Source organism: Podarcis liolepis (assembly GCF_965112155.1).
Source record: "Podarcis liolepis genome assembly, chromosome: 8".
Classification (NCBI taxonomy): Eukaryota; Metazoa; Chordata; class Lepidosauria; order Squamata; family Lacertidae; genus Podarcis; species Podarcis liolepis.
In genome coordinates this window covers 37,583,951-37,611,376 of record NC_139560.1, presented here as the reverse complement: position 1 = coordinate 37,611,376, position 27,426 = coordinate 37,583,951, and the positions used below count along the sequence as shown (strand labels likewise).

At 41.6% G+C, this 27,426-nt stretch overlaps 1 protein-coding gene across 2 annotated transcripts in view; it reads left to right on the top strand.

Annotated features, from left to right (window-relative positions):
- The window catches only part of FAM110B (family with sequence similarity 110 member B), a 76,967-nt gene that overhangs the window by 9,575 nt on the left and 39,966 nt on the right, over positions 1-27,426 (top strand). Inside the window, exon 1 of one of the 2 annotated variants that reach the window (XM_083517985.1) lies at positions 20,530-20,704. The exons of the other annotated variant lie outside the window; for it this stretch is intronic. The gene's annotated coding sequence lies outside the window, so the exon portion shown is untranslated. Of the gene's footprint in view, positions 1-20,529; positions 20,705-27,426 lie in introns of those variants that run through there. 2 annotated transcript variants of the gene reach the window in all.

Here is a 27,426-nt window from a genome sequence, read left to right as displayed (position 1 = left end):
ATATAATTGAACTAGTTTTTAAGATATTTTCATTGTTTTATTGTTTGTTTGCTTCCTTGGGCTACTTTGGGAGGAAGGACAGGGTATAAACTTAATAACTAAATAAACTAGTGGGTTTACTTTTGAGTAAGTTGCATAGAATCGCTGTGCTAGCTAAATATTTTTCTGCTATGGAAATGCATCTGGGTTTGTTTGTTTTTTATCTCTTGGAATTTAGTGTACTCTTACTAGTCCTTTGGTAGCTCTGATTAGGATGGTTTCAGTTTTATGTCATTATGAAGCTAATATGTGACTTCTTTAGAGTAAAAACTACTTTAGTTTGGGAGATCTATGGATTCCCAAGGACAATGAGTTGGGTAACTGCCTTACCTGCCACACCCTCAGGGTTCATGGAGCCTTCCCACAGAATCCCTTTGACATGCAATCTATTGCAAATTATCCATGAACTACAGTAATTCTTTTACAATACTTATCCTAGTGACTGGAATAGCAAAATTTGCTAACTGTGCAGAGAAAGACTTGCTGGTTAATATCTATTAATTTTAACATGCTTTTGTGGGAAAAGAGCTTGCTCTGTCAAATGAACCTTAGAAACATCTTACAATGCATCAATATATCATATATACCTGCCTAAATCATAAGTGACAGTCTCTGAACATTACTGTTCTCTGCACCCCAGGGCCCCGCACAAGCAAGCTGTAGTTGTAGTGGTAGAGCACATGCAAAGCAGAAAGTCCCAGGTTGAGTCCCATTATCTAAAAATCTCCAGGTAGTCCTTGCTTCCAAGTCCATGTACATGCTGAGCTAAATACACCAGTAATGTCACTTAGCCTAAGGCAGCTTCCTAAACTATGGGAGGTACCATATTTTTTGCACCATAACACTCACTTTTTTCCTCCTAAAAAGTAAGGGGTAATGTCTGTGCTTGTTATGGAGGGAATGCCTACGGGTGGCATGCCTACGGATTTTCCTCCTCTAAAAACTATGTGCGTGTTATGGTCGGGTGCGTGTTATAGAGCGAAAAATATGGTAATTGCAAAAAGGAAAAAGGGGGGGATATAAGAACGCAAGTATGTGAGGACATGCTAAAGTAAAGTATCAACTATATTTCTGTAGTTTTGCTGCTGCTCAAGGTGCTGTGTGTTGTGTTTGCTCTTTTCATTTAACCCCATTCTCTTTTCCAATAATCTGATAACTCCGGTACAAACTTTCTACCAGTGGGTTTCCATAAGAAGTGAGGTGGGTGGCAGCCTGGGTTCTCATGGCTGAGCAACTGGGTGAATATTTTGCCATGGACTCACTTTTCCAGCTTTAAACATTAAAGTTATCAAACCAGTTCAATTAAAATGTAATCCTCATAAGGGGAAAAGGAACCGCATTGACATAACTCGTTCCAGATGTGCTTACCAATAGGCTCTTTCTTTCTTTCTCAGGCTTGGGATTTAGCCAGGTTCATCCGCTCTGTGCCTGTTTTTGGTCAGTTCCTGGGAAATCGGGAAGAGCAGCTAGTGTGGGAAAAGGCAAATGCTGATGAAATTTTGTATTCGCGAAGTGTCAGTGAGGAAAGTGGACAACAGAGATGAGAAGCATTAATGAAAGTCTCTTATAGTAACTATGACAGGATAGCACTCCAAACTGCTATATCGTGTTCTTGTGTTACGATACTGTATCTTCACTGCTAGGGTCGGGAACCTTGGGTCCAGAGGCCAAATGGGCCTTTCTGTCTAGCCTTGGAACTCTCCTCGGGCCACACCTACTCACCAACTCTGCTTCCCACCCTTGTTGAGTGCTCTTGTCTGGTTGGAATGTGTCCTAGAACTCCAATAACAACTCTTTCTTATCTGGATGGAAAATAGAGGTGGATGTGTGTAGAAATTAGCCTACTGTCAGTAAATGTTTCTTCCCTTGTTCCAGCCACGTTTTCCTTTGGTCCCACCCACCACTTGCGTATGGGGGCTTAGAAACAGCTTTCCCACCTTTGCTTTACTTGGAGGTCCTAGATGCGTTGGTCCAGCTCTAGTATTGTTCAACTGGCAAAGGGAACAGAGACAGAGTTGGGAGGGCTGAAGCTGATTTTCAGTTTTGGAGCCTTAGATTGTGTGCCTAGATAGCTCAGTTGGCTAGAGCATGGTGCTGATGACACCAAGGTTTCAGGTTCAATCCCCATATGGTACAGCTGCGTGACAGAAGGTTGGACTAGATGATCCCCAGGGTCCTTTCCAACTCTATAATTCTATGATACTAGTGAAATACTTTTAATTGTGTGCTCTCCTCTTAAGTATACAGTGTGTGTGTCACATTAATGTTTGCACTCTCTTGTGAGTTGTATTTTTAAAACCATAATTCTAAATAGTGATGCTCAGAGTTCATCAATGTTTCTCACCCCAGGGGCTGAGTATGCTCAAAGCTTTCTCTGAAACTTAGAGCTGCAGAGGTGAAAGAATAAAGCCTGTTGCCTCCCCAACCTCAAATTTCCACTGAAGCTTGGGATTTGTTTTGGTCCTACACTTGCCTGGTGTGTTCTACGTCCCCTGGAGTAAGGACTCCTAGCTCAGAGTCTGCATTAGGTAGAACATGAGTTTTCATGTTGTGTTTCAGAGGTGTATCATGAGGTAAGGGGTTAAGGTAGTGTGGTCATAGTAACAACAAATTATTGGTTACAGCATCTAGAGAACAAGCTGCCTTCAGGTCAATTTTGAAGTAGCTTGATGTATTGGAGTGTTCTCAGCAAGCTTTAGGAGAAAACTTTTTTGTTGGACAGTTCTTCCTGGCTTGTAGTGTTATTCCATGCATACTGATGGTGCCTAATACATATTTCTATCACACTGAAGTGTAGTTTGGGTTGATACTCCCAAGTATTATTGTTATGATGGAGAGTACAGATGCTGCAACAGAATCTCAGTTGCAACAGCTGTTCAGAATCTCTCCAGCTGTTGTCCATGCAGCACAACATTGCCTTGCAATTTTACATGCTTATTATTTATTTATTTATTTATTTATTTATTGAATTTAGTTATTGAATATAGTTTTGTTGCAATCTGTGAGAGTTCACTTGATAATAAGGAGTTTACATATGAAGAATCTATGCCCATTTCTCCCCCAAAAAGCAGCTCACTTTCACCACCTGGTTGGCTGACTATGTGTGCACAGCGTCTCACTTTAGGTTCCAATCCACATAATAAGTTCAGGAGGAAATTGTTGTTGATTAATCATACAGCCAAATGTATATGGTTTTGTATACTAAAAAAGGAAATTAGGAACTTTGGATACACTGTTAATTCAAAAGTGCATTCCAGTATAGATCTGTTTCTCTGATGCTGATGAATTTGGCTTTCAAAATATGTTTCAGAATAACACAATAGGAGATTTATTATATGATCATTTAAGGTTTTTTGAGGGAGAGCCACAGGTTCAACATCTCTGTTAGAAGGCCTTTTCAATTTAGATTCTATTACTTTGGGGTGGTTTTTTTAAAAAGCCCCGAATTTTTGTGTTAGCTTTGTTTCTGGGTTTTTTTAAAAAAATCATTATAAAAATAAATGAGATTATGAGAATGCAAACTATTTTTGATAGCCCAATGTTTAATCTGTTGCACAGATAATATATATTAATATCAAAGCTGTTATAAATAAAACAAAAATCCAACAAGCATCTCTGTTGGAAGTTAAATCTAGATATACTACTGTGCTGGGGATGCCTACATGTAAACATTTAATTAAACAACAGTAAGAGAAAGAAGAAATCAAATAAGTTTGAAAATAAATCTTTAACCCTAGTCCAAATAAACCGGATTTTGACCCAAAGTACAAGCACTCTTTCAATTATATGCAATCCAGCAGCAGACTGTAGATATTATTTTAGTTTTACTTGTTCATATCTGTCTAATATAATTCAGTATGTGGTATAATATGTTGCTGCTTCTTTTTAAAATGCAGTCTCTTTCCTTCTTGTAGCTAGGGGAAAAAATCTAGGTCAAAGAGATGCTGTCTTATTAATAACTTAGGGCACCGTTCAACAGAAATTATCTTCAGTGGCTTCCTAGCTTCTCTGTTTCATATCCATTGTTCTGAGACCCTTGCTTCTGACCTTTTCCTCCTCTACGGCCTTCTAAGTTTCATACAGCCAAAGGTTGTGTGACTGTGTGTGTTTATGATTGATTTCTTTGGATTTTTTTCAGCTTTTGTTTCTGCATTTACATTGCTGTTCCTCCAGCAGAAATATTTGCTAGCATGACTCAGTGGCTAAACATATTTTACTCAGAAGCAAGTCCTTTTGATTTAAGTGAGAATAAGGTCTACTTCACATGCACATTACTATATGTTGGCACTGTGACTGTTCCACTGTGGGGTGCCACGGGGTACCATTCTGTCTCTGAAGCAGTTTAACAGTGCTTAGGGGATTTGGCGTACTATATCATCAAGATGCAAGTGACACACAGCTCTGTCACAACTGAATAATGTGCAGATGTGCAAGTTCTGAGCCCAGTGCCTGGATACATTGGTGGTCTGCATGAGGGCCGCAAGCTGAAGCTGAATGCTGACAAAGCTGAGGCCCTGGCTGTGAGTAGTGCTCCCCAGTTCTGGGAGTTAGTCTCCCTGCTTTGGACTGAGGTGGCTCTCCCTATTAGGGAGCAGGTGTGTGCCCTGGGGGAACTCACCTTTAACACTGGAGCCCCAAGTGCCTGGCTACGAACATTTTTTACAGCTTCATTTGGTGTGCTATCTACTTTTGTATCTGGACAAGGATAGGTTGGCAACAGTGATCCATGCACAGGTAACCTCATGATTAGACTACTGCAGTGTGCTCTCTGTGGTGCTGCCCTTGACATTGGTCTAGAATTGTATGGTTGGAAGGGAACCTGAGGGTCATCTTGTCCAATGCCCCACAATGCAGGAATCCTGCCCACAACCATCCCTGGGTGGGCTTGAACCATTAACCTTGTTAACAGCCATATGCACCAACCCTTTACGCCATGAGGCTTCTGCAGCTGTGCAAAATGCAGTGGTAATGCTGCTAGCTGGAGCAACCTACTATGGTCATGTAACACCATTGCTGAAAGAGCAGCAATTGCTGCCAGTTTGCTACCACGTCAAGTTTAAGGTTTTGTTGTCTTACAAAGCCTTAAGCAGTTTGGAACCTGAAGGAACATGTTCACCCATATAGACTGGCTATTAAGATATTAGGATATGGCCCGTTCGGTTGTTCACAACATGCAGAAGAGCATTTGGCAGGAATCAGGGTGAAGGCTCCCCCCCCCCTCTTGTGGCACCTGGTCCATGGAAGTAAGATGGACACCACTTCTGTTGAGTTTTTGGCACCTCCTGAAAACACAACAGAATTATAATAATATAATAATAATTTATTATTTGTACCCCACCCATCTGGCTGGGTTTCCCCAGCCACTCTGGGCGGCTTCCATAGAAACCAAAAATACACTAAAATATCACACATTAAAAACTTCCCTGAACAGGCCTGCCTTAAGATGTTTTCTGAATGTCAGGTAGTTATTTATCGCTTTGACATCTGATGGGAGGGCGTTCCACAGGGCAGGCGCCACTACCGAGAAGGCCCTCTGCCTGGTTCCTGTAGCCTCACTTCTTGCAATAAGGGAACCGCCAGAAGGCCCTCGGCGCTGGACCTCAGTGTCCAGGCAGAACGATGGGCGTGGAGACGCTCCTTCAGGTATACTGGGCCGAGGCCGTTTAGGGCTTTAAAGGTCAACACCAGCACTTTGAATTGTGCTCAGAAACGTACTGGGAGCCAATGTAGGTCTTTCAAGACCGGTGTTATGTGGTCTTGGCGGCCGCCCCCAGTCACCAGTCTAGCTGCCGCATTCTGGATTAGTTGTAGTTTCCGAGTCACCTTCAAAGGTAGCCCCACGTAGAGCACATTGCAGTAGTCCAAGCGGGAGATAACTAGAGCATGCACCACTCTGGCGAGACAGTCCGCGGGCAGGTAGGGTCTCAGCCTGCGTACCAGGTGAAATTGGTAGACAGCTGCCCTGGATACAGAATTTACCTGCACCTCCATGGACAGCTGTGAGTCCAAAATGACTCCCAGGCTGCGCACCTCATCCTTCAGGGGTACAGTTACCCTATTCAGGACCAGGGAGTCCTCCACACCCGCCCGCCCCCTGTCCCCCAAAAACAGTACTTCTGTCTTGTCAGGATTCAACTTCAATCCATTAGCCGCCATCCATCCTCCAACCGCCTCCAGCACTCACACAAGACCTTCACCGCCTTCACTGGTTCTGATTTGAAAGAGAGGTAGAGCTGGGTATCATCTGCATATTGATGGACACCCAGTCCAAACCCCCTGATGATATCTCCCAGCGGCTTCATATAGATGTTAAAAAGCATGGGGGAGAGGACGGAACCCTGAGGCACCCCACAAGTGAGGGCCCAGGGGTCTGAACACTCATCCCCCCCCCCACTTTCTGAACACGGCCCAGGAGGAAGGAGCGAAACCACTATATAACAGTGCCCCCAGCTCACAGCCCCTCTAGACGGTCCAGAAGGATGTTATGGTTGATGGTATCAAAGGCCGCTGACAGATCCAGCAGAACTAGGAAACAACTCTCACCTTTGTCCCTAGCCCGCCGGAGATCATCAACCAGCGCGACCAAGGCAGTTTCAGTCCCATGATGAGGCCTGAATCCCGATTGGAAGGGATCCAAATGGTCCACATCCTCCAGGCGTGCCCGGAGTTGTTCAGCAACCACGCGCTCAATCACCTTGCCCAAGAATGGAAGATTTGAGACTGGGCGATAGTTGGCCATACTGGCCGGGTCTAAAATTGCTGTCCATCTTATTTCCATGGACCAGGTGCCACAAGGGGGGAGGGAGCCCTCATCCTGATTCCTGCCAAATGCTCTTCTGCATGTTGTGAACAACCGAACAGGCCATATCCTTTTATGGATCACTGGTGCAAGGCATTGACTGGTAATGATGAATTTAGTGTGTTTGTTTATTGTGATTTTACTTTGTTTTCCTGTATTGTGTTATTAAGTTGTATTTTACTGTTGTAGACTACTTTGGGATTTGTATGAAGGCTGGTATAAAATATATATTAAATAAATTGTTCTCATGTTCTCACTCTATATATGTCCTTACAGCTGTAGCTTTCCAAATTAGCTGCTAGTTCAGAATAGGAGGCATTTGTTTGAAGGGTACTATATTTCCCAGTAATAATGTCTTGGATTGGAACCCTGAACTTCTTGTTGGGAAGTATACTTTATCTATTGTTTTTGGTCAGTATTTAGGAAGGCTGTCCCAGGAGAAGTTTTCTGCAATGATGAGAGTTAATATGTTGAGATTATTGCTGGATGAGGGGAAGGTTTTAGAGAAAACTCATGAAAGCCCATCACTACATCTTAGATGGAGAGAAATCCTTATACATTTAACTATAATGCTGGGGGGCATTTGCAGAATTTGGCTACACAAAAAAGTTGCATCTTTTCATGATGTAAATGCTTGAGTTTGCATGAGCCTGAGATGTGAAAGGAAGAAGTTCATCTAGAGGAATTACTCCCAGCACAACTACTTCCAAGGTGAACCAAAATCTTACTAGGTGGCTCACCTGCAGCATTAATTGTTGGTACCCAGACAGTAACAGAAGGTTCTCCACAGGAGGGCCATCATCATAGGGGAAGGTCTGTTTTCCAGGTCTAAGAAAGCGGTCTTCTGTGATTGTATCTAGAGCAAGCGGTGCCTTTCACTCACAACCCAATATGGCTTCTTGCTTCTACAAGTAGATGACCATATAAGGAGTTAAATGCAAAACTCATATATCAACATTTATTAGATTGTTTAGATTATGTACAATAAGTTAAATGAAAACAGCTTTAAAATGTAACAATGAAAAAAATTCATACTGAAAGTCAAACCACACTAAATAATAAAACAATGTCAAACACAATTCATTTTATACGCCAGAAACCTAAAATTACATTGAAATGTAAAAAAGGCCCACCCACATCAAACAGCATAGACAATACTAAATTAAGAAATGATACCGGTATTTGGCCCACTGTGTGAACTACTGCAGTTAATTTGGCCCCAAAATTCATCCCCCTTTGAAATGAGGCCTCCTTGTATTAATGTCTTTTTCTGGTTTTGATTTGTAGCATTGCCTTGTTGAGTTGCAAACTCTGTCATAGTGACTAGTTGGACTGCGGGCTTTAATATGATGTTCTTTTAAGTTGCTAAATAAATAATAAGTTTGGAGGTGCTAAGTACAAAGAATTGGTGCACTGTTATAACATTCAGTATTTTGTTTACTAGAACAGCTGAGCCCACACCTTGTTAATAAATCATTTCCAAAAATAAAACATTTGTTGCATTTTATGATAGAGTCACACTTAAAAGAGGTGTGTGAATTTTTAGGGAAAGGAGGTTAATAAGCAGAGGCAGGACATGCACTTTCTAAATCGTGTTTGCATGTTAAAACAACTAAGGGTGCAATCTAACAGGGAGGGAAGAAACAAAGGTGGATGAATGGCCTAATCCAGGGGTCAGCAAACGTTTTCAGCAGGGGGCCGATCCACTGTCCCCTCAGACCTTGTGGGGGGGGCGGACTATGTTCTTTGGGGGGGGGGTGAACAAATTCCTATGCCCCACAAATAACACATTTTAAATAAAAGGACACATTCTACTCATGTAAAAACACGCTGATTCCTGAACTGTCCGCGGGCCAGATTTAGAAGGCGATTGGGCCAGATCCTGGGCCTTAGTTTGCCTAGGTAAAGGTACCCCTGCCCGTACGGGCCAGTCGTGTCCGACTCTAGGGTTGTGCGCCCATCTCACTTAAGAGGCCGGGGGGCCAGCGCTGTCCGGAGACACTTCTGGGTCACTTGGCCAGCGTGACGAAGCTGCTCTGGTGAGCCAGCACCAGCGCAGCACACGGAACGCCGTTTACCTTCCCGCTATAAAGTGGTACCTATTTATCTACTTGCACTTAGGGGTGCTTTGGAACTGCTAGGTGGGCAGGAGCTGGGACCGAAGACGGGAGCTCACCCCGCCACGGGGATTCGAACCGCTGACCATGCGATCGGCAAGTCCTAGGCACTGAGGTTTTACCCACAGCGCCACCCGCGTCCATTTAGTTTGCCTACCCATGGCCTAATCCAATGCCCTGTTGGGCCTATGCCATCAGAGGAAAGTGTGGGTGGAGTAGTGTGTCAGGGGAATAGGAGGATTCTCCCAGAATGACCATGGAGAACCACCTGATGTATCCTCTTTGTTGGAGAAGAACCTATAATAGACTTTCCCACATCCTTACAGAAGGGACTTGCAACATTGTATATTTCTCTGCAGTGGTGGCCTTTTCTCTCTGCCACCAGAGAGGGAGATTTGACACATCCAATGGCCCCTGGGATGGGGGCCCTCTCCCCCAGTATTGTAGGGTTGTTAACTTTCAAGGTTAACACATTTATTACGTCATAAGCTTTCGTGGACCCTGGTCCAGGAAAGTAAGTGTCCGTAAGACGCACCTAGTTTTTAGAGGGGGGAAACAAGAAAAAAAATATTCTGAATCAAATGTTGTACTAAACTATTTAATAAACTACCGGTATATCAGAATAATATTTCAACCATGTAAAGTGAACAGCAGTCAACAGTGGCATTAAGAACGATCATCACTGTCATTAACAAATGAAGAGAGACTTTAAGGTTCGAGTACTCTTCTAGTCTTCTGTGAACCCCAAGAACTCATCATTGCTACAGTCAGAATTTATGAAGCTCTGTTGCTCACAATCACTGACATCACTTTCTTCGCTATCTTCATGCAAGATACCATCTTTGTTTCCATCCAAAGCATTGCTAATGCCACATTTTTTTCAATGACTGTACAACAATTTCCTCCTTCACCGAGTGCCATGATGTTTTCCACCCATTCACAAACTTGAGTGATAGTGGGCCTCTTCATTCGTTGGTGTGAGATCATGATTACCAGCAGCCATCCATTTGTTCCACTCTTCTCGCATAAAAACCTTAAATGGCTTTTTGATGGAAACGTTGAGAGGTTGCAGCTGGCTGGTAAGACCTCCAGGAATTACAGCTAGATGCGTCTTCACTTCTTTAAAGCACTTTTTTGTAGTTTTGCTAATATGTGCACTAAACTGGTCAAGTACTAATAAGGCAGGTTTTTTTCAAGTTCCGAAGGGGGATTCCGATCATCATCTTGCTGCTGCGTTAATATCCACAAATCTGTCCAAATAATGTCCATAATTCTATCCAGTCTTATCTTGCTGTTTCCACATCTCATCTTGTTTGTATATTTTTCTTTTTTTTCTTTTGGATCTCTTCTGATAATCTCCTTAAGCTGGTAAACACCAATTGTAATCCTGTGTGGATTTCTCCATTCATCCAATCATCATATCAAGATGGTTTCCATATATCATCACTTTCATAAATAACAGCACTCTTTCCATCATTAATATCGCAAATCTGTCGCTCTTTAGTCCCATTGAGGAGGCTCACCCACAATATAAAAACAGCTGTTCCTCCTCCCAGACTTAAGTCTTCCGACAGAACTTGCCAAAATGGCGACGGTATTTTTTACTGCGTCATTCCAAAGCTCTTATACTTTCCACGATCTTCTTGAAACATGCTTTGGTTAGAAAATTATCTCCACACAGCCTTAAATCCACAGCTTAAGTCATTTAAACGGCATTTCTGACTTGTGACTTGTGGGGGGGGGGATTCTTAGTTAATCACATAGAGAAAAGAAAGGAAAGTTTCCCCCCTCCCCCATCCAGTCCCGTTGCCGAACATACCGAGCCTTGGTGTGTCTTCTCATGATTTATTCTTGTTCCTCCGACCCGTCTTATTTATCAGAGATCTCTTCAGTTAGCAGTCTTTACTCCCCCTTCTTCCTTGAAATATGTGCATTCGCTTCCTCCTAATTGTTTCTTTTGAAGTTGCTGCAGCTAGGGGTGCAGATCAGAGACAGCGTCCAGGAGCGCCGAGATCCACAGGAGGGCTTTCTGCCTAGTGCCCCCATCCCCACAAATTGGGTGGTATAGGGCACAGCAGCAAGGGCAGTCCCCCCGACACGCTTGGGGGGGCAGGGAGGCTATTTACTCCCATCACAGCCTCCTAATTACCTCGTGTGGGTCGGAGAGATGTTATTGTCAGCCATCTTCCGATGCGCCCCTAGTGGCCCCTCTTTTCAACCCATACTCTCATTCCGTTTTCGTCCATCCATCCTTTCTCATGAACATGTACAACAACTCCTCTTGGAATCACTTCTTTTGAAAATGTTTTCCTTTTGAAAATTAACATGGGTTGCAATTTGGTGCCGTCTGCACAGCAAGACAACACAACTGTGTAACGGGTTTCCTCATGTCCGAAGGTTTTCACGACGGTAGTTTTGGCACCTTTCAGATCAACAGTCCTATTAGATGGCACATCAAAGGTTAGCGGGACTTCATCCATATTCCCAATCTGGCCAATTTCAAACCCATTTCTCTTCCTAGCATCACTTACAAATTTATGAAAAGACAGAATCTTAGATTCATATTCTTCTGGCATTTTTTGTGCAATTCTAGTTTTGGTGTGCATAGCAAGGCCACATCGCCTCATAAATCTGTAGCACCACAATGGTGATCCAGTAAAATCGTGAATGCCTTTCTCTACAGCAATGCGTTTGGCTTCATATATTATCATTTTTGTAGAGACTGAGAAGCCATTATTCCAGTGATTTGTGATCCATTCTTTCATGGCCACGTCCAACTGTGGCCACTTTGCAGCATTTCCATGAAAAGTGTGCTTTTATCTGCTTTTTGCAGCTGATCCTCCTGTTTCCTCCACTCTCTTACCATTTTTTCAGTTGGAGGTGGCCCAAAATGTCTCTCCGCTACTCTATTTCCATGCTCCTTAACATATTTTACAACCTCTAGTTTAAAAGGAATCTTATATGCTAGTCTTGTATGTAGAATCCCTCCACCCATGCAAGCATCGTCCCAAGAGGGTTGCACGAGCGCGCCCACCCATCCCAATGGGGCAGCTGAGCACGGGGGCGGAGGAATTACATGGCTCCCGCTACGCTTGCTTTACACCTGTGTAAGTGGCTCCTTTCCTGCTTTGCTGCTTTAAAGCAAGCCACGGAGGAGGGATGGAAAGGAACCATGGCTCCATTCCGTCCTTCCTCCGCGCAGCATTCACTTCATAAGATGCACAGACATTTCTCCTTACTTTTTAGGAGAAAAAAAGTGCATCTTATGGAGTGAAAAATACGGTAACTTCATAGCACAGTCACTAAGATGGATGGCACTGTACTGCACAACAAGCCCCTTCCCCTGAATTATGTAGCTTTTTAGATTTTATTTTATTTGTTAGTGGTAATAGTGCAGACATGGTGCATCAGTATGACCTGAATATAATCTGACCTAGTCACCCAAATTCTGTCTCTTTCTGTATGTTGGATTGACTTTTCCCCCCAGCTCCCCTTCTTGCACCTGTAAATTTCTACCTTACTGCAGGAAGTATTTCTAAATAGTTATGGACAATTCTGTTTCTGCTTCCATCCACTTTCAAGTGTGTTCTATCCCTTTTCTGTATTAATCAGTGAATTTTGAAAACCAAGCGGGATTAAAATTTCCATTTAAATGTGTTTTTAAATAGGCATTTCTAAACACATTTTCTATCAAAATAAGGATTTTAGAATGTGTAGTTTGATTCTGACCCCCCCCCCCAGCAAATCACTATGTCACAGTGTGAAATCCAGTGGATGGCTGCATTCCAACCTGTGCATTAATCTAGGAGATGCAGAATAATTCAGTTTGTATTGGAAACTGCAAAAAAAACTCCACATTCCTCCAGTATCCTCATCTATCGCTAATAAACTAGTGTTTGCCAGTGTGACAGGTCCCTGGCATTGGTATCAAATGCCATTTTCTTTCCGTTTGTTTGTTTGTTTGTTTGTTTGTTTGTTTAAAAAACACACCTTTGCTTGTTGCCTACAGAACATATTTAGATGTATCTGAAATAACAGATTTCTTTTCCATGAACATCATTTTTGCTTGCATGAGTGTCCTTTAAATTATGCATTTCCCTGGGCATAAGCTGAATATCTTGAACGTCCTTAAAGTCACTAGCATATAAGAGGCATTACCATAAAACAAAAAATAAATACATTTTCTGACATTCTGTTTATTCTAGCTTCTGATTTCACCACATCTTCTGCATAAAGGATGGAAAGCACTGGGATCAAAAGGGAAAATTAGGGCACCAAGAAACCTAAAATCTAACTTACTCATGAATATTGCATTGTGTGTCCTTCTCTAACCCACACAAAAAGAACTAATATCTCTGTCTTTTATCCAATTGCATATTTTTTGCAGTGCTGTAGAACATAGATGTGGGCAGGGAGGGAAATGAAGAAACCCTTTTGTTTAAAATATCATTTTAATTAGCAGCTAGTTGCAGCAAGCCTTAAAAAAGTTGAGAAAACTGTCTCATTGCCTAGGACTGTGTTCTATTTAAAACATTTTTGGATGACTTCATAGGTTTCTAAACTTTGGTTTCTATCCCCTCCCTCATTTGGCATACTGTTTGAATTCTCATATTGCATACATTTCTTTCCAGAGTTCTCAGTTGTATTTCTGTGTGTTTGTATGGTCATACATTGCTGTCTTAATTCAGTTCTATTTTGTTACATTTGGGGATTTTCATGGAGTTTTGTACTATGTCTCGACATGGCCTCAGATATCCATGGGAAGTCTACAAAGTGTCTTGGATATCCTTGCTTTTCCAAGCAATTCTTCCAGTGTTCTCCCCACCCTCTGAAAGAGCAGTTGCACAAACTGATGCACATTTATAGTGGCAGGCGAGATGTATTTATCTTAGCTGGTTTGGGATGGGGATTTGCATTTGAATGTTCATCCCCACTGCAATCCTTCGTCCATTTTACTCTGTACTAAAGGGTTTTAGTCAGTTAATTTTTACTCAGAGTAGACCCATTGAGATTAATGTCTATGACTTATTTAGGCCTAGTAATTTCAGTGGGTCCACTCTGAGTAAAGGTTAGTTGAATACCACCCAAGACTTGGCACATCCAACAGCCAACTCTTCCCTCTCAGACAAGAAAATAAATTGGATAGAACTGGTCATAAATTTCAGTCACCATCAGAACAACAAATATTTGCATTGGAAATAGAACATCACCAGTTACTTACCATGATAGTCCATTTATGACTAGGGAAGGAGAAATTAAAGGCTTTGGTGTTAGATGCCTCTCTAAAGACGTGTAAAATGTTATTAAATAGTTAATAATAATATTTTCATTAAAAGTAATCAGAGTGGTGAGTTTCACTGGAGCCTAGGTCTATAAGGGAACTTGTGTTCTTTATTTTCATTCACAGATTCTGCTATGAATACCCTCCCTTCCTTTGCTTATGATGGAACTCTTTCATTTGTACTGGTTAATAGTGTGCACCACATGAGCACTGTGTGTTCACACATCGCCCCTCTACTTTCTCAAGTCTTCTCTTTGCCACATTTGTATAGTAGCACCAAATAGCTTCCTTGGAGTTTCTGTGTTATATGGAAGAATGATGGGAAAACTTTCTCCATCTGCTGTTTCAGAACTTCTCGTATAAAATCTGTTTCCTATTAAATGAAACTGTAGAAGACACAAGCTTTCCAAGAGGGCTGGATGTCAAATGCACTCTCATAAGTAAGAGGTACAAAAATACTAAACATAGAATAATGGCTACAAGGTGACTAAACATGTGATGTGTACTTCTTTTGTATACATGTCATTTCCTTCTGTTCTAATATTTCAAGGTTGCCAGAAGGCTACTGAAGGGTGATAGTGGTGAGCTGAAATGCCAAAGCAATTGGGCTGATATTCTTGTGTGCTGATATAACAACTTGTAGCTGATTAGTTTCAGCATAACATGGATCGGGATGTGCTTTCATTCAGTAATACAGTATGGGATGGTGGATCGACATATTTATTTGGCTGTATGGTTGTCCATGCATAGTATATTGCTTTAAATGGGATGTGCATTGGAATGTGCATTCCCCCATTCATGTTCTGCAATTCGTCACTCTTAACTAAGTGAAACTAGAGCTTTCTCAGGGCAAAAGCCTTGCTACACCATGCTGCCATGCAATGAAACTGAGCCTCATCAACATGAACACATTCCTTCCTCTCCAAATGAGCCCTAAAATGGTGTTGAAGCAGCAGTAATTGAGGACTACAACTTGCAGCAAAAAATAAACTTTTCCAAGAGGGTTGTTTTTTTTCTTTCTGCATCTCTTGAAAGCCCACTTTGTCCCTTGGAAATGCTTGAGTGAACATTTTGACACAGAATTTCTTTTCAGCAGAAAGCTACAGAAAGGTGAACTCAAAAAGCTAGGTGCCCATCAGGATTTCTGTTGCATTAGGGGAATAATAGTGCTGAATAATGAAGGCAGAGGGCAAGGTACCAATAATTAAATCCCACTGTACTGCAGCCCATTTTCGTTTTGGGGTTTGTCACAACTTCTTGGCTTCCAGAATGAGGATATGGCAGTCAGCATGGAGAGACCATGGTGTTGTGGTTTCCACTTGGGGGGGGGGAGGATTGGGCATCAGATATTCTAGGAGATGCTTATTCTAACTCTGAGTATATATTTTGCTTGCTTTAGTGAGCATCTATTCAATCCTGCTCATATATGCAGACACGAAAAATATTGCAAGCACATAGATTCATGGAAACTATGAGATGTTGAATGACAAAGGACTTTCACTTGCACAACAGAACTTCACCACTTCCCCCATGTGTACTCCTGAAACATGCTCTGGGTTTTCCCCTGACTCCCCAGAGCAGATTTGAGGAGAGTGCAGGGCATGCATACAGAGAGGAGAAGGGAAGTTGCACTACACAAGCAAAAATCATTGTGCTGGCAGAAACAGTTGGATATTGTCCAGGGTCTGCACCATACATAAACATAGATTTCTCATTAGTGTAAGGTTGGTTCATGTTCAGACATTTATTTGAAAGTGTGTAGGAAGAGGGGAGCAAGATTGTGTGTGCTGACTCCATACCTGCCCTACATGTATTCAGTGTGATATCAGAAAGATATTTGTATTGCAAACACTCTGCCCTTAGGCTCTGTCTTTGCAATCAGATCTCGTAAATAAGTAGCAGTTGAATATTAAGTGGTAAAGAAACACAGTGGTACCTCGGTTGTCGAACGTAATCCGTTCCGGAAGACAGTTCAACTTCCAAAACATTCGACAACCAAGGCACAGAGGGGGGTTGAAGAAAACGCAGCAGAAGCCGTTCGACTTCTGAGGAGCGTTTGAAAATGGAAGCAATTACTTCTGGGTTTTTGGCGTTTAGGTTCAAAAATGTTCGGCTTCCGAGATGCTTGAAATTCGTTCTGGAGGTCCGTTCTTAACCTGAAACTGTTCTTAATCTGAGGTAGCACTTTAGGCTAATGGGGCCTCCTGCTGCTGCTGTGCCGCCGGAGCACAATTTCTGTTCCCATCCGGAAGCAAAGTTCTTAACCCGAGGTGCTATTTCTGGGTCAGCCGAGTCTGTAACCTGAAGCGTATATATCCCGAAGTACCACTGTACTTGAAATAAACTGTACGAGTAATGACTCTTGTGTTGGTGTACATTAAAAGTTTGTATATAAGAAGTCATAAGGTATTTTAATTTTAAAATATTTCATATGCATATAGGCTTATTGCAAGATGTATGTGTTGGTTAAATGATTATTTTTTAGCTGAATCCTTGCCTATGTATGATGATTTCAATTTTATTTGTCCTTTCTGTTAAAGTGATACACATTTCTGTTAATGCTGTGGGGCTTCTTAAAGTTTGACATAGCTTAGGGGCTCCTCAGGCCTTAGCCTGGCCCTCGTTGTAGTCCAGCAATGTTTAGGGGCCCACAGGTTCCCCAGCACTATGCTGAAGAGGTCTATTAAGGCACATGTTATGTATAAACAGATTTTATACCTAATTCATTTTATGTAGTATGGGTGACTTGTTGCATAGTTTGTCTTCTGCATTTTTCATTTCTGAATGTTATCATTGATTTTATGCAGGTGGCTTGGTGTGGGAGTGGCAAAAGTGTTTGTTTGGTGTCTTAATGCCACTGTGGAACTTGTTTGATTCTATTTAGTTCCTTAAACAGAAATGTACTTCTCAGATTATATGGGGTACGATAACTTTTTTAGGTTTCCTGTTGCAACCTCATTTGGGCTTCAGTTATTCCTGTTAAGTGTGTGTGTGTGTGTGTGTGTGTGTGTGTGTGTGTGTGTTTAAAAATAGTGACTCAGCCTGCCTGTCTCCTTGAATTGAGAGTATGCTTTTTACAGACTGATTCTCTTTGTCATAATGTCCACTGGCAAAGATCTTCTGTTTCCAATTAGATGCAAGGCCAGGATCTCCCACACCTTTTCTGTTTTGTCAAATCACTTCTCTTGTTCCAAGAATAGAACTATCTTTCCTAGTTCAGTTGCAGAGCAGAAGGTGCTCTTTTGGAAGAGACTGTCATGCTTCAACTGAAGAGTTACAGAACCCTGTAGCTGTCTAGTCGGTTAAAATTGGCATAATTCTTTCTCTTTCATTAGTATGTTAATTCTGTTTATAGTGTTAAAGTGCTATATCAGTAGCTTCTGTATGTTCCTGTTAAGTATCAAAATTGGCATTGCTTATCATCTTTAAGACTGAGCAATGGATTAAAACATTGTTTCATAGATTTGAATACATGTAGTGGCTCTTCAGGGAATGTTAGTCAACCCAGCTTCATAAATTTGTCCCAAACTAACCTTGGCTTGTTTTGAGAACATAGTACTGTATACTTTCACAGGCACTGGAATGTAATCAACAAGAGTAAAGAGAGGTCAGGCGATGTCAGATGAGCAAACTGTATCTAATATAAACAGAACTGATATCCTAAAATGACAAGATTAGGGCAATAGGCTCAACAGTTGTGGATTATTGAATTTCCAGACTGAAACATGGGGCTGATTAGCCTACTCAGAATAAATCGGAGTTTTTGTGTTAGAAGCTAAAAAGAAGAGACTGTTACATTTAATAGGCATGTAAAGAGGATCTTGCAGAGTTCTGTGGTATCAATTTGATTTACCTATGGCAGGACTCAAGGTGGCATACAGATAAAAATAAGAACCGCTAAAATTCAACCTAAAAGTATGGATTTACACATTCTTGCTGAAAAAATATGTATGTTTGTATGTGTGGAAGATCTCGCCCTGATAATCCCAAATAGAAAAGGTCCATGTATATTCTGAGCCCAGGATTGCAGCTTACCTGGCATGGCCAAACAGGCTTTAGTCTGCCCTGTGCTGCATAGATTCCCAGGATAGTGACACACATAGTATGTTTGGGGAGTGTTCGTTTGTGGTAGTATGTGGCTTACCCACACTTTCTTTTGGGGAGCAGTGAACCTAATCTGCAACCCAAAGGGACACAACGTGCCCTGGATGTGACAGATCTGACAGTTCTCACATCACTGTACATAGTGCAGTACATTTTGTCATTTTGTTTGCTGAAGTTCTAAAATACCAGTATTGAGAATAACGCTAACCATCTTCAGCTTTAGACAGAGTTCAAAGTGGTTTGCAAACCACAGTTAACACTAACTCTTACGAGTTTAAACACATTTTCTGCAAATAACTTTTAAAATTTGTGTGTGTGTGTGTGTGTGTGTGTGTTTCATACAGGGATGGCACCTGGAAGGGACAGAACAGCACCCATGTGTTTATTTCACCCAGGGTCTTAACAGGAGATCAGAAAATGTTACATCTGCCTTGGGCCTCATAAGGAAGATCTCACTTTTTAGGTGTAGTAGTAGTAGTAGTAGTAGTAGTAGTAGTAGTTGTGTGTTATTGCTTAAGCATGCACTAGTTTATCATTTGTCTTCAGTTTGAAATGCCAGGTCTTCAGAGGTTATATGGGAGTAAGAGGACAAGTGAATTACTCTGCTTACTTTCACTTGTACATTTATATTGTACCTTTCCTCCAAGGAGCTCAGGGTGGCATATATAGTTCTTCCCCCTCCTCATTTAATTCCCACAACTATGTTGAGAGTAGATTAGGTTAAGAATAGGTTGGGTTAAGAGACCCAAGGTGACCCAGTAAACATTGATTCTTGAAATTACTTCACAAGGAGAGTTCAAATTCTTCACTATAAACAACTCCATATTCTGTGAATGACTTTGTTTAAAATGGACATTTTAAAAGCTGTTTTTGGGCTACAGTCCCAATCATCCGTGACCACTGGTCCTGCTGGCTAGGGATGATGAAAGTTGTCATCTAAAAAAGAGCTGGAGACCCAAGTTTGAGAAACTCTGATTTATGCCCTCTCTACTGACAATGGTCATCAACCAGAGTGGCCAAAGTAGTTTTGGTTCCATATCTGGGCCTGAAATCAGATTGAAATGGGTTTAGATAATCCACTTCTTCCAAGCATGTTTGCAGGTGGGCTGTGAATACTGAAGTAAGGTGCATGCTCTCTTTCAAGTGTGCAGAGAAGTTTCTAATGCCATTTATCTTTATGTAAGTGGTGAGATGCTGTTGCTTATTCTGTTTTAGCTGAACAGAATATGGCCTGTAAGCACTTATCACTGTGAATGTGACTTGGTTTTCTGACAGTCTGTAGAGGTGCAATCCTTAGGGCTAGAGCTGTTTATTTAAAAGAGAGCTTAGTTTTGACTGCAAAAATTACCAAACCACAATTTTGAAAAAAGCTATTCTAGCTTGAAATTACTGTGGTTCATGTATCTTAGTAACTTCCCTCACGCAGCAGCTGCATTCTGCATTTTGTGGTAAAGGCACATATCCATCAATAGCTCCTTTCTCTTGGCACAAGGCTGTAGGAAGTTGTCAATAGCTTATTCAGCACTTGTTCCCTTGCTTGTGAAAAGAGATTCTGTAACACTTTAGTAGTTCTTGAGACAAACAACTTGATTGCATTTTTAGCTAAATATTATGTGCTTGTATACAAGACTGTTGTTGATGCATCTGCTTTACACTTCCATTTAATCAGTTGGACTTAAAGGGATATAATACTGGGTAGGTTGTTCTTCCTATTGAATAGGTATCACTCTTCTGGATTTTTATTTATTTATTTATTTTGCATTGTATCCCTCCTTCTTTTGAAAATGATAAGCCAGTTACACTGATAAACTAGGTCTTTGTGTCTGATATTTGTATGATACTATAAAAATGAATCATATGTTTATTCAGCCCACTTTTTTTAAAAAACCTATTCATAGTGAGTTGTGAATTTTTAGAAACTACGGTAAATTAAATAATCAGCATCATTGTCCTTAGTCTTCCACTCAGAGGTAATATTTACTATTGAAAATCAGTCCAAAGAATTTCCTAACACCTCAAGTTGTACTCATTAATTTGTAGGGCGTTTAACATATATTTTCTTGTCAATGCAAGTTGTTTTGACAGCTACTTTGACAAGTGCTTGGATAAATGTTCTGCCTTTACAAAAATGTGGCTTCCGAGACTGTGGACCCACCAACCTGACTATCTTCCGCTGTTACTTGCTCTAGGCGCTGCAAAAAATATCCTGAAAGTGCTTGTAGAGGACTTTGGCCTTTGAGAGCTACTAACAACCCCCACCACCACCAAAAAAAAAAAAATTTCAAATCTGAAACACCACCTTACATCAAAAAACTATCTGTGGTCCAGACGAGCATAACAAAAATTCTGAAAACACACTAGCTGGTGAGATGCTTATTATACATTTATTCTGACAAAATGATTGGTAGAGTGCAGCATTCAGTTCTTCCCCTGGTATGGAATTTCTGTGTACCATCTCTTTGCTTGCTTCAGCTATCTTAATTTTTCATCCTAATATGGTATGAGTTTATTTACCTTGGAAGGACTTTCAAAATATGTGGAGAATCTTGGCTGATTAAACTGCATTCAGCTCATAGGACCAGTTAAAGGTGAAGGGTGGAAGGAACAGGACTGGTTTTGTGCAATTACTTTTCTGCTCCTCCTCCCAGACTTTAGTAATTATATGGGGGGAGTGGAGTTCATCATTCCCTTGAAGTAGTGGTTTTCACATTGGGGTTTCCTGAAGCTTATTAATTGTCCCCAAGAATAGAAAGCTACTGCAAAAGTTGATTCTCATTGCCTTAAAGTTTATTACAACCAAAGGCTTCAAGCTGGCTTTATAGTTCTCCGAAATACAGTGGTACTTCTGGTTACAAACTTACCGTAATTCATTCCAGAGATCCGTTCTTAACCTGAAACCGTTCTTAACCTGAGGTACCACTTTAGCTAATGGGGTCTCCCGCTGCCACTGCGCCACCGGCGCTATTTCAGTTCTCATCCCGAGGTAAAGTTCTTAACCCGAGGTACTACTTCCAGGTTAGCGGAGTCTGTAACCCGAAGTGTTTGTAACCCAAGGTGTTTGTAACCCAAGGTACCACTGTAGTGAAATAGGCAGTAAAAGCAACTGCTCCATGCATTTGTGTATCATTTCTGCTTTGTCTTGAGGAAGTAGAAACATGAATGGGAACCTGTCTACCTGTGTGCTTTCACGGGCTTCTAATGCTCAGCTCATCCTTCGCCGTGGAGTCATTCACTCTGGTGGAACTCAGCTGTTCAGTTCATTCAGCTACATATTGGTCCACTGACTGACTTGGTCTACCAACAACATACAGAGAGGAAGCACTTGTATCAAAGCCAATTTTGTAACACTTTGGCTTGCAGCCTGACACATTTATTTGACTGGCACTAGGAACAATTGGAGTGACCCACAGTAACACAGTTCATCAAAGTTAAATGCAGGCTATTTTAAAAGGCTGTTGCCAACTTAGCACTTAGAAAATGAATAATTGAATAAATAAGTTTCACTCTTCTGAATGGAGCTCTTTCAAAAGAAGCGTCATCAATTAAAAATATCCTTTGAATAGCGAAAGGCAGCTTTGTGCTTAGCTGTTCTTAAAACTGTGGGGTGTTTATCATTCAGGCAGTAGGTAATCAGGACTAGATTTCTTATACTGAGAAATGCAAGTAATATTAGACACTTCTCTTGATCAAAAGAATAAACAGCAGCTTTGGAAGTGTGCTGAAGCCCTTCATCATCTTTTCCCGATGTTGTTTAGTTTTCACCCTGCCAGCCGTCTTTAGAAGTTTGCATTGAGGTTTTGTTGGTTTCTGCTAAACACTCTTGAACAGGGCACAAGAAAAGGTGTGAACCATCAAGAGATTGGTGGAGCTATTTTAATAACTGCATCACTGGAAGGGCATAGCAGAAACAATGTCCACAATACATGATTACACTACAATACATGATTACACTACACTACAAGTTTCCTCTGGCACCAAGAAGCTGGAGGAATGTTACCTTGGATTCTCTTTTTAATTGTACCGATATCTAAATAGAACCTAAAATAAAATAAGAATGGAATGATTTTGTCAAACTTGGTAGAAAATGGAAAGTACATTTTCCTTATGAAAAGTTAAAATTATTTAATATCCAACACAATTTACATCTCAACTCAGAAATTAATTCCACTGATTTCAGTGAACTAAACTCTTTAGTCAATGTACTTAAGATGGTGCTTTAGGCTGCTATGAAAGTAGAAAATTTAATGGCAGCTCAATGTGAGACAGAGCCTTTTCTGTAGCAGCACCCATGTTGTGGAATTCCCTGCTAGGAAGTGATGAGACAAGCCGTGTCCATGATTGTATTTAGGGAGGCAGTGAATATATACTTACTCTCTTTGGTTCTTAATACATGATTGAAGATTTAGCTTTATTTTTTATTGATTAAGAAACAAAAATTAAAACTAAATCTCAGTGCTAAAGGTAAAGGTATCCCTGACCATCAAGGTCCAGTCGTGACCGACTCTAGGGTTGCGCGCTCATCTCGCTCAAGAGGCCAGGAGCCGGCGCTTGTCTGCAGCACACGGAAACGCCATTTACCTTCCCGCTGGAGAGCGGTCCCTATTTATCTACTTGCACTGTGAGGTGCTTTCGAACTGCTAGGTTGACAGGAGCTGGGACCAAACAACGGGAGCTCACCCCGTCGCAGGGATTCGAACCGCCGACCTTCCGATCGGCAAGTCCTAGGCTCTGTGGTTTAACCCACAGCACCACCCGCATCCCATAAATCTCAGTGCTAGTCAACACATTTTGGAAGTTAGGTTTTTTTCCCCTAGATATATTGGTTTGCAGGGCTGAAAAGCAATATAAATGTGTGTGTGTGTGTGTGTGTGTGTGTGGAATAGTAGGAGATACAGGATGGAGCACTTGTCTTGGATGCGCTTCTTCTTTGCAGTACATTGGTGTGTTGCTTCTCCTTCCCCTAAAATGTGGGTGGAATGAAGGTACTAATAGGACATATTTGAAATACTACCATTGCAATATGTTCAAGGAAAATGGAAGGTTCTCTTTAAAGTTGTCAAGGTGATGTTTGTCCTACTTTATTTCTCCTCACTGAAGCAAGTTTAACTGTTGCAGATTGTATGAATAATTGAACAAGGATACCTCACTCGTTACCCAAAGTAATATTCTGCTCACTTGCTGCTCAGCGCTGTGCTTCACTCTTTATTATGGCACAGAGCTTCTTAGATGTTTGTGATGTTTCATTCCCCAGTGTGAGTGCTGGCTTTTGCTTCAATTCCCTCCATGATTTAAATAAAACGTTCAGAAATCAACATTAGTATTGAAACAAACATCTGCCTGCCCCCCTTTCCTCCCCACTCCAAAAAAATCACAGGCCTAGAAGAGATGTTTCCTCACAAGTCTGGATTTGCTGTCTTTATGGATATTAAACATGAGGGGTTTGCCACATAGTATTTTGTAAGGGGAGACTCCAAAAGAAATGAAAACAGAGCTCTGTGTATCTGTTTTGCTGTTTCTAGCGGAAGACATTTAATTTGCCTTCTAAAGCCAACCTCGAAAATGATGCAATTCAGCTGAAGTAGATTTATGGTGCCTTTTCCTTTGGAAATCAATACAGCTTGGAGGGGCTGTCATGGGAACTGGCTGACTGAGATGCAGCTGTGTTCAAATATAAACTTCTGTACCGCAAACCCAAAGTAATGACTCTTGGTTTTTGTTTTTTAGTCAGCACTTTAGCTCTGAGACATTATGGGGTAAGCTTTAATTGACTGCTTTGTTTCCATTAGGAAGTTATTGAAACTTTGCTATAGCAAATTCAGCAAGTTGATGTGATGTTCTAAAAGCCATTGCTATTCTTATTGCCCTTGTGTGTTTTGTGGTTTGTAAGGACCTGGAAATGTGTTGTGGGACAAGGTAGCATTTGTATACTGCAAGAGATGGAACCACTTCTCTCTCTAGTTTTATAAGCTTTGTAGTTGCTTGGCCTGTAAACAAGGGCTCAGATAAAGCAATTTCTTCATACTGATTGTAGGGATCAGCCTTCTTCATACTGAGTACATCAGGGACATGTTTGCTGATGTCATCAGCAAGTTCTATTTTATGCTGCTGGAAACTGGATTTTTCATATTTGTCGCAATACTGCGATCTTTCAATTATTAAAATATAATTGATAGTACCATTGCCTTCAGAAGCTCAGGGTGATGGTGATGATTTGGGAGAGGTAATTGTCTTCCCTGAGTTGCACTTGGCACCTTCATCATATGCTGAAGAAATACCTTTTTACTCTGACCTCTGACACTTGGAATGAGTCCTTTTAGGGCTTGTCCTATTTTTGTAACCATAATTTGTTTGAAACTATTTTTCTTTTGTTTTAAATTGATGTGACCCACCCTGGGACCTTAGGGTAAAGAACATATAATAAATCAAATATATTGTTATGGTTGCTATTATTAACAGCAACAATGGTGATGTTTACACCACAGATAAGATACAAATTCCATCTAGACTTAAAGGGATACCCAGCAGCAACCACCTTCTCTCCTCATTTCACAGATGCTCCAAAGCCAGTCATAGAAAGAGCCATCCAAGAAATGTCGTCTTAAGACAGGTTTAGTCAGCTATTGTTGGACTACAACTCCCATCAGCTCCAGCCAGTATGGGTTTGTTGGTATTTGGAGTTCAGCAACATCCGGAGAGCACCATGTTAGCTATCCCTGAGAAAACTGAAGAGCTGGAACAGAATTTGTACAGGCCTGGGAAAGCATTCATGACATAAGAGAGTGTATCAGCTTTAGAATTACAAAAAAGTACAACAATAACCTGAAGCAAATCTTCTTTTGAAAACAATGTTTCTCACAACTTGGCAAGCCTGCTTTTCCCCTATTTGAATGGAATATAGAAGTATACCATGTCACGGCTAAAATGGCCGCTGTTTCTTTAATGCGAATAAAGCTGGGTCAGCATGACTCAGCAGCCTGCACCAAGTTGTATATATAGAGTGAGAAATGTTAGTTTGGTTGCTGGTGTTTGGGTTGGTTGGTTAGTGTTGGTGTGTATAGTTGTTCAGTCGCTTTTGCACAAAGACTTTTAAGAATAAAACTCTGCAAGGACTTTTCTCGTGGACTCTTATGCCGACAAGGGTCCGAGGACCAGGCTGAGGAGACAAAGGGAGGTCAGAACCCTTTCCTTCTTTTTTTGCTTTTTACAAACACTGACAGGTTATGGGCCCAGTGTTTCTGAGCATGTGCAGAGTGCAAAACGACTGACAGCATCTCAGCAGGGAGCTGGTGAGTCCTGGTGGTGTATGGAGCCAGTGGCTGTGCGTTGGAGCAGTTGGTGGCAAGCTGTAACTGTCTGCAGCGACGCTGGAGCAGCTAGGATCTGAGGATCAGGAAAGCACTCGGCGTCGGCTACTGGAACAGTTTGAACTACTAGAGGACCACAGTAGGCGACTCACAGAGCGGCTACACCAAGTTGTAAATATTGGGGGAAGCATCCCTTTTGAACTTCTCTCAGAGAGCAACTGGCTGAGTTGGTCAATTAAAATGCAACAGTTGTTAAGGAGAGATTGACTATGGGACTGTGTTGAAACTGAGGTTTTGAGAACTGACTCTGCTGAGAAAAACCGGCTAGATGAAAGGGCTCGTGCCCAAATTATGCTGTGTTTGAGCAACTCTCAGTTATTGCATGTAGCAAATGCCAGCACAGCGTTTGAGTGCTGGAATTTATTAAGGGCAATGCATGTCAGAGAAACTGCTGGAACTATCATTTCTCTGACCAGAAGGCTGTTCAGGACTGTTATGAAGGAAGGTGAGAGTTTGGCAACTCATCTTCAAATGCTGAAATCTCTGTTTCTTCAACTACAGCAGAGAGGTAAGCGTTATGATGAGACTGACCAAACATACATTATCCTTTCAAGTTTGCCTGAAAGCTGGTTGCCCGTAATTAACAGCATGGAGAGTATGCGTCCCCGAGATCTGACCCTTGAGTATGTGGTTGGAAGATTGACCGAAGAAGCAGAAAGAAGGTCAGATAGACAGGCTGAACTCCAAGAACGGAGGAGTTACAGCTGAGGGGGCCAGCAGCAGAATCTGCCAATGGAGCAACGCCAAGGTTTGGACTTGGCCATGGCGGTGAGGAGGTGCTATAGATGCAACCAACCCGGGCATCTCCAATGTCAATGCAGGGCAAGACTTCCAGGAGACGACATGGAGCAGAGACAGCAATCGACACAGAAACGTAAGCAGAAGGGGTTCTCTTCAGGGAAGAAGAACACGCGTTCTGCTTAGTTTGTGCCTGCATTTTCTCGGGAGGAGAGGAAGATACCTCGAGGAACATGGCTGCTGGACTCTGGGAGCAGCAGGGTTATCTGCAACCGTCGGGAGGACTTTAAGGAGAAGCCAGCTGATGGAAAAGACTCAATCTATCTTGCTGATGGTCGTAGAAGCAAGATTGATGGCCAGGGAACATGTTTCCTGCAGTGCTTGAACACTACTCTACCAGAGACTCTGTTTGTCAGCAGTTTGGACTATTGTTTGCTGTCTGTAAGCTGTTTGATTAATGCAGGGAATAGTGTTAACTTCACACCGGATGGCTGTCTGATAAAGAATGGAACTCAGGTATGTGGCCATGCAAAGTTGGAAAATGGGTTATATGTAATGCAGGACAAGCCTGTTAAAGCAGCTCAGGTGGTTCAGGATAATTTGCCAGTTCATAAGGGGTGTGTACATGAACTGCACAGAAAACTGGGTCACGCCAATTTCCGTGTGCTTTCAGAGATGCAAAAGGTGTGCAAGAACCTAAAAGTAAATAGCTGTAACTGTTTCCTAGATTGCAAGGTATGTAAAATGGCCAAATCTAAGAGGAAGCCTGTGGCTTCTAAAAGCGACAGAGTATCTAAAGAGGTTTTAGAACTTGTCCATTGTGACGTGATAGGCCCTTTCCCACAGAAGACTGAAGGGGGCGCCAGATATGCTTTTCTGGTAATAGATGATAAATCACGTTTTAGTTGGTTGTTTTTGTTAAAGCAGAAATCTGAGTGTTTCCCCACATTCACAGAATGGGTTGCCCAAGCTGAAAGGCTCTTC